We start from the raw sequence: 14955 nt of genomic DNA on the forward strand, positions 1-14955 counted from the left end.
AGACGCAGCTTTGCCCATAACAAACGCCCGAAGTCATTTTTCAAACACCGCTCGCGCAGATTCACGTTCAAGTGAATCATGGAACGCTGCGAAGATAATATAAGATCTCCCTTCTCTGTTATTGGTTTCCCCGTTTGCTCCTAACTTTTCATTTGCCCTTAGAGGATCCTTATGGTGCAGGCAAAAGGTAGAAAGGTAGGGAAAGAAACAATAATCTGAAGACATTCGCAGTTGTAAAACAGTCTTGGAAGCCTTGCAGATGCACGGGCGAATAAATGCACGATAACAAAAGAATTTAAGTGCACATGCACAAGGCTATAATGATCGACGGTGTCTGCATGAAAACTTGAAAGAGCAGTGGAGCGAAAGCGTATAAGCCTATACGCGGAGAATGAAACAACTTTTCACATTGCTAGCAGCGAGGGCAGGCTGTCCCAAGTTGTTTACAAGAAAATGGAAAGTCAAAGAACGAAGATTTCCTCGTCTCATAAAAACCCATTCCTACAGTGTGTACCTGCGATGTGGGAGGTGAACAAAAAGTTGTTTCTCGATTATTGAGAATGAGTCAGCGCAGATCGACATAGGTTCTTTTGGCAGTAAATGATGTTTCGCGTTAACAATGCTGGCGTGTCGGTCGTGGCTCTGTACACTCACTTTTGCACTCTGAAAATCAACGATTAGATTTAGAGCAAGAAAAGACGGCAGCAGGCGTTCGATAAGTTGCATAAGGCTTGCTACAGGATAGCATTGATGTATTCAAAGCAACATGCATTCGGCTACTCACTTTTACCTGGTGTCAGCAGAAATGCAATGCATAGAGGCAGGAACTAGATCTGCGAAAAACTTCCAAGGGGAGGCACAAACTGATTCGGAGTGAAAAATAATAAAAAGAAAGCACTGGCAAGAAAAATAATGCAAGTATACAAGGAGTTACCTTCATGCGGGAGATGGAAAAACATAAAATTTAGTGCAGCAAGTTTTACAGGCATACTTTCAATAATAGAAAGCCAGTAAGAGCTTTCTTTCTAAATTGACTTTATTTGGAAAATTGTTCGATCATGGGCACGCATGACTCAAGTCGTCTTTCCAGCTTTATCTAAAGAAGACCTTATATAGTTCTATTGTTACAATCTCTTACATTCTGATCGCACCTGGATTTCGCTCTGTCTATTCCTGTCTAAATTTTCAGCCCACGATAGCAAGAACCCCTTCCAAAATTGTACAGGGCCACCTAAAGAACGCTTAGAAAAGCCGTATAAGGGCTAGCCAAAACATCGGTACATAGTTCAATGACCACGGCACGGTGAAGACGAGAGCAGGGAATATAACAACTCCGATTACAACAACAGTACCGTTAACAACCACGAACTTTTGAGTTCGTGGTTGTTAACAGCTTCCAATGACTTAAGGACGATGGCTTCTATCCAGTATTTGATTTAATGTATACGACCAGGGATTGAACTCTATAGGCGGTTTCGTTTTTCTGCAGCTCTTGTCAAGAGAATTTCATTTTGAACTGGATTCAGGCAGCAGCGGCACACGAGCCTCAATGTGTTCTAATTGCTTCGTCACGTACTTGCAGCATGTGCGCAGCACACCAGCAAGCGTCACGTATGTTGTCTCCCTTGGGTGCAGATGAACCTGAATATCATCACGACCTTCTTTCGTTTACGCTCCACCCAAACGAGGACGGCGACATCACTCCGCTACCATTTTAAGAAGCGGTTGTGCCCACTTCTTCCACGTTATTCTGGCGGCGGCAGTGGAGGAGCCTGGACGTGTGTTAACTGCTTCGTCGCGTATTTACAAGTTACATCGACATTTCAGAACTTTTCCGCTAGTCTTTTTTGCCCTGGCTGCTGCCACACTGTGTCAGTTTTTCCATTTGCGAAGAAAAATAATGATGACGCATGTCGTTTGACTTGCATGCCAGAAGTCACTCATGAACGACTTGTAATAGGATCAATTGTTCCGAATGCGGTTACACTTACCGCGCAGGAAAATACTCTGGTACAAATGAAACATTCTATAGGAGAAAGAATGAAGTTGCGTGAAAGGCGTGGAAATGTCCAACAAGGGGTTGCTCATCCAGATTAAGAGGTACCACAGCTGCTGCCAACAGCGCGACGAACGAGAACGGGACTACTAGCTGCCTTACAGACCAGGCAGCTAGCTGCAATCACCAGAGTGCACAAGCACTTTCCTCTAGACTGGATGAGAGAACGATACGTCGGCACTATCTTGCCCATTTACAAACCCAGATCGGTGGCATGGAAGAAAGTGTGAAGCTTATAAATTGAACCTTTAATCTCCTCTCAGCAAAGGTGATGAAATAATAAAAAGAAGTCGCAATCTTGCGCAAAAGCAACGAGAATTTGAGGCAACAGAATGAAGAGCTGTGAAGCCTTCTGACGCCCCTGGAGCAATATTCAAGGGTAAACAACATCGAAATCAAGGAAGTACCTGAGCTACGAAATGAAAACTATGAAGTACTTGTCCAGAAACTAGGCGTGCAAGACAGTTACGCTATTGATTCTAAAGACGGCGCTGTTTTGTAATTGATGCCTGTGAAAAGCCCAGTCGTTCGTTTTGTTTCAAGAAAAATACGAAATGAATTTTATCACCGAGTGAAAAAAGATCGTCTTTCTGCGGACGCGTTGCACCTTTCTTCCTGCAGAAAACAGGCAATATATGTAAATGAGCACCCCACACGTGAAAAGAATAAATTATTGGCTGAAGCATCAAATAAATGTAGGCGACCTTAATCTTTGACTTAGGTGTCCCTTAGTGGCACTAGCACCTCACCGTTGGTGTTCTTTAGATATCCATTCCTCTACTTCGTGCAGGGTGTTCTGCTCTTTCTCGCCAGAAGGCTTGATCCAGAATCTTGCTTCGTCACTAACATGTCTCCCTGTGACGAGACGTGTGCTATCACATTTCAGCTAGTTCACGGTGCAACTCCTTTCTTCTTTGAAGTCGGGATGACAGTGCCATCTACTGCGACTACGTCATCGGACCTGCCTATAAAGGATCGCCCGTAGAGCTACATCAAAGTCGATCGAAATAGGTCCCGAAGCTTCAGGCGAAAATCGGTTCAGAACAAATTGTAATCGACATCAGCAAGGGTGGTTATGGGAGCAGCGATTGCATGAAGCACGACTATGTTTGTAGGGAACAAACATTGGGAAAGAAAAAAAGCGTTTTTAATTAAAGCTACACAGTTAGATTCATTCAACGAAAATAAAATTCCTTGTCAATTTTATATATGCGTGACGGGTACAGAAAAGAGAACTCCATTTTATTTTATCATCAATAAATACCTTTTTCACCGCCCATCGTAAGAGGGGGCATTGACCACACTATTTCTTGCAAAACAATGTAGTTCTTGAAGTGTTCAGAAAGGCACGCTCTTAAAGTTCACCTGTTACAATACGCCCCCCTCACACGTTGTGCTGCTTTGCTTGTCAACGTTTGTCTGAATTTGGTGACGTGGGTAGCTTCATCCTTTTTCAACCTGTTCACCCAAAAGTAGTGAGTTACGAGCGCCAGAGAATTGCTTACTTTAGTTGTTTTCGTGCAACTGTGCAGGCCATTCCCCTGTGCAGCAACATTCCCCGTAAAAATAATTTACAATGACGCAGCGTACACCATGCCCGAAAGTGTTTGTAAAGATTTTCGTGTTATTTTTTCGTCTCACATTAACTCCAACAGGAAATATTTTGATGCACAGTACACGGCGTGTAGATATGGCCCTTCCTACCTTCACCCTACAGACGGCCTTGAGGTGGCTGCAGTTAATCTCAAGTTTGCGAAGCAAAGCCTCTTGAATTAAGGACGTTTCGGGGTATGCCATTACGTTTGTAACGGATATCGTATCACCAGTTCCCGCACATATCACCAGTACTATATTTGCCACGGATGTGTTTCCAGCACCGATGGAAATCGCTAAAGTGTTGCCAGTTTACAAAGGAAACGACAAACAAAGGACAGAAATCTACCGTCCAATTTCAGTGCTACCGTTCTTCAACAAAAATATGTGAAAATGATATTCGCGAGACGCCTTAATGACTATTAGGACAAGAACAGCATTTTTTTTTGTCACTAATCTGGCTTTGCGAAACGCCTTTCGACACAAGCTGCAGTCCCAATATTTAGAGGCTTAACTATAAAATCAACAGACCATGGTTGTCTAGTGGCAGGATTGTTCACATATTTTACGAAACCTTTTGATTCTCTAAATCAATTTTTATTAAAAGGTAAATTGTCTTACTACAAAATTAATTGAATGCAATTTACGTTATTTCGCAGTTACTTGGAAGATCGGCAAGATATTGTTCAAGTAAAAATTTTCAATTCAACAACACTTTTATTAACCTCGGCGTTCCTCAGGGTTCTATAGTCAGACCTTTATTATTGTTTACTGTATATAAATGATTTCCCATCCCGGCTTGTGTGTGCTACCCTTGTACTCTATGCAGATGATACTAATCTTAGAATAGCAGATCATGAGGAATGCAACCTAATTAATAAGCTTAACTCTGAAATACAAATATTGCACCATTTGTGCACATTTAATGCCTTCCATCTTAATCTAACAAAGGCAGTTCTTATGATATGTCACTCTGAATAAAAGAAATAAAAAAATGACTATTCATGCAGACGTTACTTAATATAAACATCCTATAAAATAATTTATTGAGGCAAAATTTCTTGGTGCTATTATTGGGAAGTATTTAATAGTGAGCCTTCATGTGTGCTCTGTAGTTCGTAAGGCTTCATATGGCTTGCAAGGGCTGTCTAAATGTTGAAACTATTTCCCCAGACGATATACTTTTCAACTTTTACTGCACATTTGTTCACTCACATTAATTACTGCGTAGCCGATCTGGGGTTGCACATACAAAAGTCATTGGTCATCCGTGTTTACACTTCAAAAACCAGCTCTTCGCATTATAGCACTCCAAAATAGGCACATTAAGAACGCACATATATTTAAAACATCGACCACCTGCTGTGCCACTGTCCAAGATATGCCTCACAGAGACAAGAACTTGCCAAAGCTTTCCAAAAACTGGACAATCGGCCGCTTTCTGTGCAGGTGCTGCTAGAACACCGCCCCCATCGCCCGTCGGCTCATAAAGCGGTGAAGGCGCTTTTGTGTTTCTTAAGGACGACGGGTTTGTGCGACCATCTGTGACTATTAATGCGATTTTTGTAAGACCACACGCGTCAGCGAACTCGCCGCAATTTCCTTCTTTCCTTCCCTCCTCTCTCTCCCTGTGATCTTTGTTCTCCCCTTTCCCATTTCCCCGGTGTAGGGTAGCCAACCGGACGTTATTCTGGTTAACCTCCCTGCCTTCTACTTTTCTCTTTCCTCTCTTTCCTCCAACCATCCTCGAGGTTTATGATTTGACAATATACAATCTCGCCACCCTCATGCATCAAATAATAATGAGAAATTTGCCTTGACAACCGTCTCATTCCGCCCCTCATCTCTTACTGTTGGGAACGCATCGCGCTGTCGTTTTTTATTGCCTAAGGTAAGTACTAATTACGGTCGCACTACATAACAGTTTACAGACATCTCAGTTAAGAATAGGCCTGATAGTAATGAAACTCTTCTAAAAAATGTGCAGTATATATTAAAAACTTATAGGAATAAGTTATTGCCAATGCGTAGCACTGCGCAGGCATGCACATATCCTAACTTTTTCTTTGTGGATGCCTGTGACAATGTAAAAAGGAAAATGTTAGAAAAGTTTTAACTTGTGTCTAAAATGTCTATTAGTGTGTTTCCTTGTCTTACGTATTTCAGCTGTATTTGTTTTACCTAATTACGCAGTGCAATATAACAGCTGCCATCGAAGTGCTTTTACCTAATCGCGATCGCTTGCGATCCTTTAACAAGTTTATTGGGTCCCAAAAGTATGTACCTTGTAATTGTAGAACTTATATATCTGACATAAAATTTCAAACTTAAACTTAAGATTTAAGTCAATTATGATATTCCTATGAATACCACAAAAAAAGTTTGTAACTGCCATTAAGCGGTTCGGGCTATATGAACTGAAAAGGCGTGACCAATGCCTTGCGCAACTCCCAACTTTTACAGTGCAGCTCTTAAGGCTCATTCACGCCGGCGACTCGAGGAGGTCGCGCGACCATTTGCGATTGGCGATCAAAAAGCGACCGAAGGCGACTGATGTTCACACCGGCAAGCCCGGCTGAGCGCGACCCGCAAGTCGCAATCCCGGAGATTATCGTTCTCAGCGAGAACTCTCGGAATCTACGCGGAATTTGCCGATACGCGGCAGGAGGCCGGATGTAGACACATGAAAGATCAATTCCGGTGCGCCGCTGATTGGTTTATCAGCTTTGCGACCACGGTCGCGCGACTGAAAAATCGCGCAGAGAGCGACTGGCCCAATATGGTCGCTTTTCGAGAAAAGCGACCGTTTGCGACCATTTGCGACTGGTCGCTTTGCGACGAACTTGGTCGCGCGACCATTGTCAGTCGCCGGTGTGAATGAGCCCTTAGGCACCCGTTCCTGCGGCGAGAGTCACCGTCGGCGTAACCGAGCGAACGAGCACAGCGAAGGATGACAGAGCGAACGCGGAGCGCAGCGGGGGATGAAAGGCTGAAGGAGGAAAGCGGAGGAGGAAGTTGCAGCGGAACCATGAGGCGGAAAGTGGAGAAGAGTTTGGCGAAAGCGTGAGAAGAACAGCGCAGTGCGGCGACGATGGCTACGACATGGCGCTAGAGTAGCGCGCATGGTCTTTAAGGAAACAAAGCGCTGCATGAGCAGAGGTCTGTCTGCTGCGGCTGCTGTGAATCGCCCCCACGCGTCACCCACACGTTGCCTCTCGCGATCTGCAAATTGGCGAGGCAGTCACGCCACAGTCTGCTCAGTTTGCAAAGTGCCGCGCGAGACAGATTGTCCGCGCCAGCCAATATACCACGAAAACTTCTTTGTGGTATCGTACTTAATTCTGCGCTTCATATACCGTGCCGTTTCTTCGCAATCGACTGTCTGAACACAACTGCATCTTTTAGGTTTCTTTGTTCTGGCCTCTAGCGGCAAGGAAGTGCCTTTAGCTAACATCCTTCCAGGAGGATCTGACTGGTTTCCTTGTTAACCCTAACCACATCGTTGCATGATTCTTTTATTTGCATTACCGGAATTGTAATCAGCAGCGTCGTTTTTCCTGCAGACAAGCTTCCTGTACATACAGAAGCCCGTCTTTCCCAGAGAACAGGCAAGCATCCTTGCTTCAGAGCTCTTGCAGTGGCCGTCGCGTATGCTGAAACTTACTTCCAGTAGACTCGTAGAGGTTTCGCTGTGCTTGCTCCCGGAGGATAAAGTCTGAGCCTTCTCGTTGTCCCCAACGCGCTGATTGAATTCTTGGACAACCGCTGACTCACGCTTATAAGTGCAGTGCACTGACTTCTTTTCATTGGGTCCCACTTACAGTAAGTTTAATGTAGAGGCAACTATGTTTGCTAGTGCCTGCATTTCCAGAACGATTTCTCTCCTTTTGTCCAGATCGATAAAAGGCCGGAAGTTTGCCCTCACGACAGGGCTGGTGGTTGTTTTATTGATACGTGTGGTTTTAGCCTGGAAGTGAGCATGTCAGCAACTACCTGAGTGCCACTGTCCAAAAGAGAAAGTCTGCTACCGCTAGTCACTTAGTTCACAGTAGAATGAGAGCTAAAGAGGGGCACGCAGGTTGGCAAGATGCAGGTTTCTGGTTTGCTACCATGCACGTGATTGGGGAAAAAGAGTAGCACTGCTGTAGTTTGGGCATATTGGTATGCTATGCTGAAAAACGTTTCTGGTGCCAGCAGAGAGGAGGACAGAAGGAAGACATGAACTTCAACAAGCTTCAACAACAACAAGAACAAGAAAAAAAAAACTTCTTTATACACCATGCACAGTAGCGCTACACGTGATCATTATGTCAAACTGAGTTTTCCAAAAACGTCGTGCTTAAACAGCTTTCACCACTCCGATTGATAACCGGTGTTACGTTTCGCCTACAACGCGCGGTAATGCCGGCGCGGATGCAACGGACGCCGGGGCTTTGTTCAAAGCGGCGGACATTTTGGCCCGTCCGACGCCGCCGCAACGCCTACCCGCCAAGCGTGTCCAGGCGTGTTTCAGTGCCACGTGTCTTCGTGTGTGCGTGTGTGTGTGTGTGCGTGCCCTCGCTTGTCAAAGCGCGGCAGCCGGGGAGCGGAGTTCCCCGAATGAGGAGCCTGGACGTCTCTCGGCTCAACTGTTCGCGCCGTCGTGTGGGTGAGGGTTGGCGATGCGTCACTACACTCGGTTCAGCAGGTCTCTCGGCTCGACAGTTCGCGCCGTCGTGGGGTCATGCTCCGCCGTCCCGTGACCTTCATCCCGTGACCTTCTCTTTTGGACCGCGACGCCGAGGGTATAAGAGCAGCTGCCCCCGGACGCCAGGAGAGAGGCTCCGATTTGTACTGTTGAGTTACGTGCTCTCCCGTCTCTCCAATTCGGTCGACCTGACCGGCCGCTCTTTTGCTATGTTAGAATAAACAAGTTGTTCTGTTACCAGTCTTCTCATGCTTTGCCGGGACCTTCAGATGCTTCCAGTGCCCCAGGCCGCCAGGCCAACGCTACCCTTGGGGCTTGCGACCCATTGGCAATAACGGGCGTCAGCACCGAGACCCCAACAACTCGTGCCAGCGGTGCGATTCCAACATCTGGTTGCCAGCGGTGAGATCGCGACAACGGAGGCCAGCAGCGAAGAGATGCGGTTGACGGTATGCTGAGCAGCACAACGACCATCCGGGAGCAGTGCAACGAGCCCTGTGTGACGACTGGTTGCCTGCAGCGGAACGACTGCGCTGAAGTCTTGGCTGCGAGGTTTGGTGAGTGCGGGACTTTCTTCTTCTGAGTTTTGCCAGGCTTTTGTTAGTGTTAGAAACAGAGCTGGTAATTGTGGTTGTCGTTGCTACCGGGTTAGTTTGCGGCAAGACAATAGTAGGCAGTAGAGAAAGCAGCATTCAGAGCAGCCATGGATTTGAAGTCGTTGCGCAAACCGAAATTGCTGGAGCTTGCAAGAGAGTTGGGTCTGGATGTCTCAGACAAACTCAGAAAACCAGAACTGCTAAGGGCTATTCTTGAGTTAGAAGCTGAGGATGACGAGCTGTCGGAATGCCTTGAGACCATTGAGGAGAGGGAGACGGCAAAAAGACAGGAGCTGGAACGTAAAGAACAGATAGAACGAGAGCAACAAGAGAAAGAAAGAGAGCGCGACCGTCAACACGCTTTGGAAATGAAGCGTCTCGAGTTAGAGATGGAACGCGCTCGTAATGGAAGTCAGGCACACGGTGCAGGAGAACGAGTATATTTCAAAATGACTGACCTGATGCGGCCGTTTAAGCTTGGAGAGGACATTGGTTTGTTCTTGGTTAACTTTGAGCGAACGTGCGAGAAGCAGGGGTTCTCTCGGGAAACGTGGCCACAGCGCTTGCTCACTTTGCTACCCGGCGAGGCGGCCGACGTAGTCGCTCGCTTGGAGAAAGAGGAGGCAGAGGATTTCGACAAAGTGAAATCGAGTCTGCTAAAAAAGTACCTGCTGTCAGCGGAGGCGTTCCGTCGGAAGTTTCGGGAAAATGAGAAAGGCAGAAGTGAGACATATACAGAGTTTGCGTACAGGCTTATGTCAAACATGCAGGAGTGGCTCAAAGAAGAGAAAGCGTTTGGTGACCACGAGAAAGTTCTGCAGTGTTTCGGGCTAGAACAGTTTTATAGTCGGTTACCTGAGAACGTGCGGTACTGGGTCTTGGATAGGCCAGACGTTAGTACGGTGGCTAGAGCCGCTGAGTTAGCCGAGGAGTTTGTGACGCGTCGGGCTCGCGGAGCTAAGGACGGTCAAAAGGGTGAATTTGGCTCCAAGTTTGAGAGGCCGAAGTTCACACCCATGAGAGCAAAGGGGGATACACGTAGTGCGGATGCGAGTGAAAGCAGTCCGACCGAACGTAAGGAGACGGCGGCAGCCGAAGCCGAACGCAGAAAGCGGTTCGAGGCGAGGCAAGCGCGCCTGTGTTATACGTGCCAGAAGCCGGGTCACTTTTCGGCGCAGTGTCCAGAAACAAAAACACAAGTCGTGTTTTTGTCTATATGCAGCACTGACGAGAACATGAAGCTTCTCGAGCCTTACATGCGAGACCTCCTCGTGAACGGGAAAGAGTGCCGAGTGCTTCGCGATTCCGCAGCTACAATGGATGTAGTTCACCCCTCTTACGTAGAACCCGATATGTTCACGGGCGAGTGGGCATGGATCAAGCAAGCAGTGGAAGCTCATAGCGTGTGTCTGCCGGTAGCAAAAGTGCTTATTGAAGGACCTTTCGGAGCACTTGAGACGGAGGCCGCAGTGTCATCTATGCTGCCCCCCCAGTACCCGTACCTATTTTCGAACAGGTCCGATCACCTCCTGCGCGAGAAGGGGCTTTTGTTTGGTGAGGCTAGCGTTCAGGCCTTAACCAGATCGAAGGTTCGGGAGCTCGCTGCAAAGGCGGTAGTTGCGGGGCCGACGTTGTTGAACGATGAGAAAGGGTCAGAGGCGCAGCAAGCTGGTATTCAGAGCACGCCCGAACAGAATAAAATTGAGCCTGTAGCGTTAAAGGCAGCAGATACTGGAGAGGAAATTCCCGACACGGGAAAGTTAGAAGAGCTGTCTCCAGATTTGCTCATCGCGCCTACGTCAGACGGACTTAACAGGTTGCTAAAAGTCAGCCGCTCGGCTTTGATAGCCGAGCAAAAGAAGGATGGCAGCCTAGAAAACATACGCTGCATTATCAAGGAAGGTATCGCCAAGAAAAATGCTCGCTTTGTGGAAAGAGGTGGGGTCCTGTACCGGAAGTATCTAGACCGCAGAGGAGTGGAGTTCGATCAGCTGATCGTGCCTCAATGCTATCGTCAGGATCTGTTGCGCTTGTCGCATGGGGGTTCGTGGTCCGGACACCTAGGAGTTAAGAAAACTAAGGACCGTCTCTTGCAGGAGTACTATTGGCCAGGGTGTTTTCGGGACGCAGACCACTTTGTGAAGACATGCGACACCTGTCAGCGGGTGGGCAAGCCAGGGGACAAATCGAGGGCGCCGTTGAAGTTGGTACCTATCATTACGGAGCCTTTTAGACGGCTCGTTATTGATACAGTGGGACCTCTGCCGGTAACAGCCACGGGGTACCGACACATTTTGACTGTGATCTGCCCAGCGACAAAGTTCCCTGAAGCAGTGCCGCTTAAAGAACTCAGCTCAGTTGAGATAGTCAATGCACTACTGTCCATATTTGCGCGAGTTGGTTTTCCTGCAGAAATCCAGTCAGATCAGGGTACAGTGTTTACTAGCGCTTTGACGACAGCCTTTCTCGAAAGGTGCGGGGTAAGGCTGTTACACAGCTCAGTGCACCACCCCCAGTCGAATTCCGTTGAGAAGCTCCACTCCGTCATGAAGCGCGTGTTGAGAGCATTGTGTTTTGAACATCAAACTGACTGGGAGCTGTGTCTGCCTGGAGTGATGTTTGCTTTAAGAACCGCGCCGCATGCGGCTACGGGGTTCTCGCCAGCTGAGCTGGTGTACGGTCGCTCGCTGCGATCTCCGCTTCGCATGCTTCGAGAATCATGGGAAGGCAGGGGCGACGACCCAGTCGTGGTAGAGTACGTGCTTAAGCTCCTCGAACGCTTAAGAAGGGCACAGGAGTTGTCAGGTGAAGCAATGGCAGAGGCCCAGCAGAGGGCCAAGGTTTATTATGATCGGACAGCCAGGGCCCGTCGTTTTGAGGTGGGCGATGAGGTCATGATATTGCGCACATCGCTAAAGAACAAACTCGACGTGCAGTGGGAGGGCCCAGCACGGATTGTTCAAAAACTGTCGGACGTTAACTACGTGGTGAGTCTGCCAGGAAAGCGGAAAGCACAGCAAGTTTACCACTGTAATCTGCTCAAACCCTATAAGCAACGGGAAGCAGTGGTGTGCATGATGGTAAACGTGCCCGAAGAGCTTCCGGTCGAGCTTCCGGGACTAGGCTCAGTGACGAACAGGAAAGACACCGATCAAGTCATTAGTGACTTAATAAGTAAAGCATCGCTGTCGCCTGAGCAGAAAACCGAACTACACCAGCTCTTACAAGAGTTTCAAGGTCTGTTCTCTGAGAGGCCTGGTAGGACTTCTGTCCTTACTCATGACATAGAACTTACCTCCCCAGAGCCAGTACGATCCAAGGCGTACCGGGTGTCACCCCGCCAGAGCGATATTATGGAGGCTGAGGTAAAGAAAATGCTACAGCTCGGTGTTATTGAAGCGGGTGAGAGTGATTATACCTCCCCTTTGATTTTAGTTGAGGTACCGGGCAAGGAACCTCGTCCTTGCGTCGACTACCGCAGGCTTAATTCCATCACTAAGGATCAAATTTATCCGATCCCTAACATCGAGGAGCGCCTTGAGAGAGTGAGTAGCGCTCAGTTTATTTCCACCCTAGATCTTGTCAGGGGTTATTGGCAGGTTCCACTTACAGAAGAGGCTAGTAGGTATGCGGCGTTCATTTCACCAATGGGGACATTCCGTCCTAAAGTTTTGAGTTTTGGTTTGAAGAACGCGCCATACTGCTTTTCAAGCCTCATGGATAAAGTGTTGCGGGGACAGCAAGAATTCGCTTTACCGTATCTAGACGACGTAGCGATATTATCCGCATCCTGGCCGGAACATATGGCGCACTTGCGGGCAGTGCTAACCCGCCTGCGCGATGCGGGCTTGACAGTCAAGGCTCCCAAGTGCCAGTTAGCACAGGCAGAGGTTGTCTACCTCGGACACGTGATTGGTCGGGGTCGACGCCGCCCCTCTGAAATAAAGGTGGCCGCTGTGCGAGACTTCCCGCAACCGCGCACGAAGACCGATATTCGGTCGTTCTTAGGTGTCGCCGGCTACTATCAGAGGTACATCCCCAGGTACTCTGATATCGCGGCTCCCTTGACGGATGCTCTAAGAAAGACAGAGCCGCAAACAGTCGTCTGGGATGAGACGAAGGAAAGAGCTTTTAGCGCCCTAAAGAGCGCCCTAACAAGCCAGCCTGTGCTACGATCGCCCGACTACACAAAAGGGTTCGTTGTTCAGTGTGATGCTAGTGAGTGAGGCATGGGCGTTGTACTGTGCCAACGGGAAAATGGAGGAGTAGAACACCCCGTCCTGTATGCTAGTCGTAAGCTGACCAGTCGTGAGCAGGCGTATAGCGCCACCGAGAAAGAGTGTGCGTGTATCGTGTGGGCCGTTCAGAAATTGTCATGTTACCTAGCCGGCTCGAGGTTTATCATTGAAACGGATCACTGCCCTCTCCAATGGCTGCAGACCATCTCTCCCAAAAATGGCCGCCTCCTGCGCTGGAGCCTCGCTTTGCAACAATATTCCTTTGAGGTGCGTTACAAAAAGGGGAGTCTCAACGGTAACGCCGATGGCTTAAGTCGAAGCCCCTAACGTGGGAATCAGCCTCAAAATTGCTTGTTACTGATGTTTTTCTTCCTGAGGCAGGATTTTTAACCTATTGCTTTTGTGTAGTGTTTCAAAGTGATGATGTGCTTTTTAGTGCAATTTTTCCGATTTGTGGACGCGTTCTGAGTGCTGCTAAACTACTGTAAGGAACTAGGCAGCAGTATAAAAGGGGAAAGAGCCTGGCAGGGCTTAGTGAGGGTTGTGCCGTGCTTGCTGACTGAGCGGTTGACTTTCAGGCGTGGTTCTAACGCTTGCCGGAAACGAGAACAAAAATGTCAACTCTCCCGAAGTCACTTTGCAGTGTCCTGTGGGCACCTGAACGTGAGAACGAGGGCTTCTCTGTGCGCTGCGCTCAAGAAACGCCAAAGGACGCCCGACTTCGGTTATGAGCATCATCGAGCGACATCCCTCCGGACAGCGGATGCCGTCCCCTGACCATCGGGATCTCCTTCCCCCGGCGGGGCGGTCTGTTACGTTTCGCCTACAACGCGCGGTAATGCCGGCGCGGATGCAACGGACGCCGGGGCTTTGTTCAAAGCGGCGGACATTTTGGCCCGTCCGACGCCGCCGCAACGCCTACCCGCCAAGCGTGTCCAGGCGTGTTTCAGTGCCACGTGTCTTCGTGTGTGCGTGTGTGTGTGTGTGCGTGCCCTCGCTTGTCAAAGCGCGGCAGCCGGGGAGCGGAGTTCCCCGAATGAGGAGCCTGGACGTCTCTCGGCTCAACTGTTCGCGCCGTCGTGTGGGTGAGGGTTGGCGATGCGTCACTACACTCGGTTCAGCAGGTCTCTCGGCTCGACAGTTCGCGCCGTCGTGGGGTCATGCTCCGCCGTCCCGTGACCTTCATCCCGTGACCTTCTCTTTTGGACCGCGACGCCGAGGGTATAAGAGCAGCTGCCCCCGGACGCCAGGAGAGAGGCTCCGATTTGTACTGTTGAGTTACGTGCTCTCCCGTCTCTCCAATTCGGTCGACCTGACCGGCCGCTCTTTTGCTATGTTAGAATAAACAAGTTGTTCTGTTACCAGTCTTCTCATGCTTTGCCGGGACCTTCAGATGCTTCCAGTGCCCCAGGCCGCCAGGCCAACGCTACCCTTGGGGCTTGCGACCCATTGGCAATAACGGGCGTCAGCACCGAGACCCCAACAACTCGTGCCAGCGGTGCGATTCCAACACCGGTGCCTCAATAATTTCGCGCACGCCTTTATCACTGTGCCTGGCCAAAACTACATTACCACGAAACAAAGGATCGCAGCCGCACTCGTATCAGTGAACAGATGACCATCATTGTAATTCTTCGCATTTGAACGATCCTCTCTTAAGCGGTCATTAACACATCGTCCTGTCTGCCCTGTGTATTTACCGCAGGAGTGAGGCAGTTCGTACGCCACTGCCCCTTCACAATCCACTTTGGGATTTTGATTCCTTTTGGAACACCCAACCTCAGA

General features: G+C 48.7%; 1 long non-coding RNA gene across 1 annotated transcript in view; it reads left to right on the top strand.

Moving 5' to 3' along the window:
• LOC140215931 (uncharacterized) overlaps positions 1-14955 on the top strand; it is a 423058-nt gene that overhangs the window by 122225 nt on the left and 285878 nt on the right. The gene's annotated exons all lie outside the window — the stretch shown is intronic.

This window comes from Dermacentor andersoni, chromosome 2 (assembly GCF_023375885.2).
Source record: "Dermacentor andersoni chromosome 2, qqDerAnde1_hic_scaffold, whole genome shotgun sequence".
NCBI classification, from domain to species: domain Eukaryota; kingdom Metazoa; phylum Arthropoda; class Arachnida; order Ixodida; family Ixodidae; genus Dermacentor; species Dermacentor andersoni.